General features: G+C 42.1%; 1 pseudogene; it reads left to right on the forward strand.

Annotated features, from left to right (window-relative positions):
* The first annotated feature begins 380 nt into the window (after positions 1-380).
* On the forward strand, positions 381-5,212 carry LOC134739015 (uncharacterized; annotated as a pseudogene).
* The last annotated feature ends 1,362 nt before the right edge of the window (positions 5,213-6,574 follow it).

The following is a 6,574-nucleotide window of genomic DNA, read 5'->3' on the forward strand; positions in this document are numbered from 1 at the left end:
AGACCCCAAAATACTAAGGACTGTATTTCTCATAGTATGGAGAACACTGATAGTCCTTGATGTGAACTGTTTAGAGAGTTATGCAAAATAAATGCATTTGGCACTCCTGGTTCACCGCTCATGAGAAGCAAAAGTTTAGTGACTCTATACATAATATCTTTGACCATATGTGGAGAACCAAAGAACATAATGAAACTGGTTAATTGCTCCTAAATTCAGTGTACAAAATGATGAAAGAAAATGATAAACTCAGAATTTCTAACTCCTGGCTTCAGAAGCAGATACTGAGCCTCAAATCTGCTAAGATTACCCTGAGTGAGAGTCTTAACTCCTGTAGAGAAAGAGCTGAAATTGTGGAAAAACAGACACAAGCTCTTATCATGCGAGTGGCTGACTTGCAGCAAAAGGTGCATGCACAACCTCGCCACGTGTCTACTGTTAAATTGAGGGCATTGACTGAAAAAGAATGGGACCCTGCCACATGGAATGGGAACGTGTGGGAGGACACTGATGAAGTGGGGGACACCGAGATTGTAAACTTTCATGAAACTTTTTTGCCAGAAGGAACAGCTTACCCATCCGCAGTAGTGGCAACATCCACCCCTGCCCCCATCCCATCCATGTTGTCATCAGTGTTTCCAACTTTGAGGAGATAAACCCTGCACTGCCTGCAGCAGCAATGATGGTCTCCCCTGAACCAGTGGCCAGACCAGATAATGTTGATTCTCCTCAGGAGCCACCCCCAACACCCCTGTTTGCTTCTAGACCTATAACTAGACTAAAGTCCTGGTAAGCCCCTAAAGGTGAGGTTCAGAGTGTTACCCATGAGGAGGTGCACTGCACTCAAAAAGAATTGCTTGAGTTTTCTAATTTATATAAACAGAAATCTGGAGAACAGGCATGGGAATAGACATTGAGGGTGTGGGATAATGGTAGAAGGAATATAGAGTTGAATCAGGCTGAATTTCTTGATCTGGGCCCACTAAGTAGGGATTCTGCATTTAATTTTGCAGCTCAAGGAGTTGAAAAAGGTTCTTATAGTTTATTTGCTTGGTTAGCTGAAATGTGGATTTAAAGGTAGCCCACTGTGAGCTAGCTGAAAATGCCTGATTTTCTCCCTTGGTTTAATGTAGAGGAAGGGATCCAAAGGCTTAGGGAGATTGGGATGGTGGATTAGTCACTTTAGACCTACTCATTCCAATAGGGAGGGTCCAGAAGATGTACCCTTGACCAATGCCTTGCAAAATAGATTTGTGAGGGCAGCACCTGCATCACCAAAGGGCATGTAATCATTCCTCTCTGTATGTCAGATCTAACAATGAGAAGAACAGTAACTCAACTACAAAATTTAAACACAATGGAAATAATTGGATCCCAAGGCTGCAGGGACAAAGTGGCAGCACTCAACCATCAAAGGCAAGGTGGGTGTAGCTACTGTAATGGACAGCAGAGGCAAAGAAGCAATTAGAATAGTCTTACTCATGTAGAGCTCTGGCATTGGCTAATTAATCATGGTGTTCCTAGAAGTGAAATTGATAGGAAGCCTACTGCATACCTAGTTAACTTATATAAGCAGAAAACATCTAGGTCAAATACACAAAAGACTGATTTGAATTATAAAAAAGATTCATGGCCCCTCAATGAATTTCCAGACTTCAGCCAGTTTACAGACACAGAACCCCCTGAATGAAGGAGAAGCCAGGTCCCCTTGAGGAAGGACCCCACTACACTACCGACAATTTATGCTGTTAATGTTTCTCCCATCTTTCCCCAAGGAGACCTCTGGCCTTTTACCAGGGTAACTGTGCACTGGGGAAAGGAAAATGATCAGACATTTCAGGGACTACTGGACACTGGTTCTGAGCTAACATAAATTCCAGGAGACCCAAAACATCATTGTGGTTCTTCAGTTAAAGTAAGGGCTTATGGATGTCAGGTAGTTAATGGAGTTTTAGCTCAGGTTCGACTTATAGTAGGTCCAGTAGGTACCCAGACTCATCCTGTGGTCATTTCCCCAGTGGCAGAATGCATAATTGGAATAGATATGCTTAGCAGCTGTCAGAACCCCCACATTGGCTCCCTGACTGGTAAGGTGAGGGCTATTATAGTGGGAAAGGTCAAATGGAAGCCATTAGAGCTGCCTCTACCTTGCAAAATTGTAAATCAAAAACAATATTGCATCCCCAGAGGGACTGTGGAGATAAGTACCACCATCAAGGACTTGGAAGACGCAGGGGTGGTGATTCCCACCACATCCCTGTTCAACTCTCCCATTTGGTTTGTGCAGAAGACAGATGGATCTTGGAGAATGACAGTGAATTATCATACACTTAACCAAGTGCTGACTTCAATTGCAGTTGCTGTACCAGATGTGGTTTCACTGCTTGAGCAAATTAACCCATCTCCTGGTACCCGGTATGCAGCCATTGACTTGACAAATGTGTTTTTCTCCATGACTGTCCATAAGTCCCACCAGAAGCAATTTGCCTTCAGCTGGCAAGGCCAGCAATATACCTTTACTATCCTACCTCACAGGCATAACAACTCTCTGACTTTGTGTCATAATCTTATTTGGAGAGACCTTCATTGCTTTTCATCTTCACAAGATGTCACACTGGTACATTATATTGATGACATTATGCTGATTGGATCCAGTGCACAACAAGTAGCTAACACACTGGATTTATTGGTGAGATATTTGCATGGAAGAGAATGGGAAACAAATTTGACTAAATTTCAGGGACCTTCAACCTCAGTAAAATATCTAGGGGTCCAGAAGTGTGGGGCCTGTCAAGATATTATTTCTAAGGTGAAGGATAAGTTGCTGTATTTGGCCCCTCCTACAACCAACAAAGATGCAAAGCTGAGTGAGCCTATTTGGATTTTGGAGGCAACAGATTCCTCAGTTGGGTGTGCTACTCCAGCCCATTTATTGAGTGACCTGAAAGCATGCCAGTTTTGAGTAAGGTCCAGAATACAAGAAGGCTCTGCAACAGGTCCAGGCTGCCATGCAAGCTGCTCTTCCACTTGAGCCATATGACCCTGCAGATTCAATGGTGCTTGGGGTATCAGTGGCAGATAGGTTGTTTGGAGCCTCTGGCATTCCTCCATAGGTGAATCACAGCAGAGGCCTCTAGGATTTTGAAGCAAGGCCCTGCAATCTTCTGCAGATAACTACTCTCCTTTTGAGTGACAGCTCTTGGCCTGTTACTGGGCTTTGGTGGAAACTGAATGTTTGACTATGGGCCATCAAGTCACCATGAGACCTGAACTGCCTGAAACGAACTTGGTGCTTTCTGACCCATCAAACCATAAAGTGGGTCGTGCACAGCAGCATTCTATCATCAAATGGAAGTAGTATATATGTGATTGGGCTCTAGCAGATCCTGAAGGCACAAATTATACGAGGAAGTGGCTCAAATGCCCATGTTTTCCACTTATGCCGCCCTGCCTTCTCTCCCTCAGCCTGCACCAATGGCCTCATGAGGAGTTCCCTATGATCAGTTGAAAGAGGAAGAGAAGACTAGGGCCTGGTCCACAAATGGTTCTGCACAATATGCAGGTACCACCAGAAAGTGGACAGCTGCAGCACTACAACCCCTTTCTAGGACATGCCTGAAGGATAGCGGTGAAGGGAAGTCTTCCCAGTGAGCAGAACTTCAAGCAGTGCAGCTGGCTGTGCACTTTTCATGGAAGGAGAAATGGCCAGATGTGTGATTATATACTGACTCATGGGCTCTAGCCATTGGTTTGACTGGATGGCCAGGGACTTGAAAGAAGCAATCTTGGAAAATTGTTGGCAAAGAAATTTGGGTAATAATTATGTGGATGGACATTTCTGAGTGGTCAAAAACTGAAGACATTTGTATCCATATGAGTGCTCACCAATAGGTGATCTCAGCAGAGGAAGATTTTCATAATTAAGTGGATAGGATGACCCATTCTGTGGACATCACTCAGCCTCTTTCCTCAGCCACCCCTGTCATTGCCCAATGGGCACATGAACAAAGTGGCCATGGTGGCAGGGATGGAGGTTATACATGGGCTCAGCCACATGGACTTCCAGTTACCCAGGCTGACCTGGCTATGGCCAAGTGACCAATTTGTCAGCAGCAGACACCAACACTGATCCCTGGATATGGCACGATTCCTCAGGGTGATCAGCCAGCTCCCTAGTGGCAGGTTGATTATACTGGACCTCTTCTATAATAGAAAGGGCAGAGGTTTGTCCCCACTGGAATAGACACTTATTCTGGATATGGATTTGCCTATCCTGCACACAATGCTTCTGCCAAGACTACCATCTGTGGACTCACAGCATGCCTTATCCACCATCATGGTATTCCACACAGCATTGCCTCTGATCAATGCACGCACTTTATATCTAAAGAAGTGCAACAATGGACTCATGCTTGAGGAATCCACGGATTTTACCGTGTGCCATCATCCTGAGACAGCTAGATTGATAGAACAGTGGAATGGACTTTTGAAGTCACAATTACAATGCCAACTAGGTGACAGTACTTTGCAGGGCTGGGGCGAAGTTCTCCAGAAGGCCCTGTATGCTCTGAATCAGCATCCAATACATGGTATTGTTTCTCCCATAACAAGGATTCATGAGTCCAGGAATCAAGGGGTGGAAGTGGAAGAGGCACCGCTCACTATCACCCCTAGTGACTCACTAGCAAATTTTTTGCTTCCTGTTCCTGTGACATTACGTTCTGCTGACCCAGAGGTCTTAGCTCCAGAGGGAGCTATGCTGCCACCAAAAGAAACAACAATGATTCCATTAAACTGGAAGTTAAGATTGCCACCTGGACACTTTGGGCTCCCCCTACCTTTAAGTCAAAAGGCTAAGAAGGGAGTTACAGTGTTGGCTGGGGTAAATGACCCAGAATATCAAGGTGAAATCAGTCTACTACTCCACAAGGGAGGTAAGGAAGAGTATACATGGAATACAGGAGATCCATTAAGGCATCTGTTGGTGTTAACATGCCCCATGGTTAAGCTCAATGGGAAACTACAACAGCCCAATCCAGGCAGAACTACAAATAGCCCAGACCCTTTAGGAATGAAGGTTTGGGTCACTCCATCAGGAAAAAAACCACGACCTGCTGAGGTGCTTGCTGAAGGTAAGAGGAATACAGAATGGACAGTAGAAGAAGTTAGTCATCAATACCAGTTACTGTCACATGGTCAGCTGCAGAAATGAGGACTCTGATTTTCATGACTATTTTCTCTTTCTTTTGTTAAAGACATGTTTGTGAATGTATGCACTTCTACTAAGAAAATATTTTCCTTTTTGTTTCCTTTCTCCTTTATCATGTGACATAAGATTTATTAACTTCATATCAGCATTTAAGTATTGTTAACTTTATGTAATAGCATTTGGGTTGGGGATTGGTGCATTTCCAGTTGTATGAAGGATACATATTATGCATAAATATGACCATAAAGTGTATGGTTTCAAGTTGACAAAGGGTGAACTTGTGATTGTTGATACTGAGTGTCAACTTGTTTGGATTGAAGGATGCAAAGTATTGATCCTGGGTTTGTCCATGAGGGTGTTGCCAAAGGAGATTAACATTTGAGTCAGTGGGCTGGGAAAGGTACCCCCACCCTTAGTCTGGGTGAACACCATCTAATTAGCTGCCAGGACAGCTGGAATATAAAGCAGGCAGAAAAATGTGAAAAGACTAGACTGGCCTAGTATCCCAACCTACATCTTTCTCTAGTGCTGGATGCTTCCTTCTCTCAAACATTGGACTCCAAGTTCTTCAGTTTTGGGACTTGGATTGGCATTACTTGCTCCTCAGTTTGTAGATGGCTTATTGTGGGACCTTGTGATCGTATAAGTTAATACTTAATAATCTCCCATATATATAGATACATATATATATATATCTCTTATATCCTTATATAGATATAGGATAGATCTTATATCTATATATATTGATATATATATTATATATCTATATATAGATATAAGATATATATCGATATATATAGATATAGGCTCTATCCTATATGTAGTCTATATCTATCTATATATAATATATATCTATATATAAGGATGTATATATATATATCCTATTAATTTTGTCCCTCTAGAGAACCCTAATACAAAACTCTATCCAAAAAAGCCAAGTAATTCATTAAAACAATTCAGTATTTGAAAGATGAAATACTCATTTTATAAAAGACCCAAACTGAACTTCTTGGGTTAAAAAAAATCGCTAAAAGAATTGTATATACATATACATAATACATAATATATATATATATATTAAAGGAAGAGTAGATCAAGCTAAGAAAAAAATGCTCAGAGCTTGACAACCAGTTCTTCAAATCAACTCAGTAAGAGAGAAATAAAGAATGAAGAAAACTGAACTAAACCTCTGATAAATAATGGATTATGTAAAGAGATAAAATCTATGATTCATTGGCATTCCTGAGAGAGAAGAAGAGAGAATAAGAAGGCTGGGAAATATATGTGGGAGAATAGTACATAAAAATTTTCATAAACCTAATAGAGAGCTTGGCATGCAAGTCCAAGAAATATAGAGAGCCTTAA

Source organism: Pongo pygmaeus, chromosome X (assembly GCF_028885625.2).
Source record: "Pongo pygmaeus isolate AG05252 chromosome X, NHGRI_mPonPyg2-v2.0_pri, whole genome shotgun sequence".
In the NCBI taxonomy this organism is placed as follows: domain Eukaryota; kingdom Metazoa; phylum Chordata; class Mammalia; order Primates; family Hominidae; genus Pongo; species Pongo pygmaeus.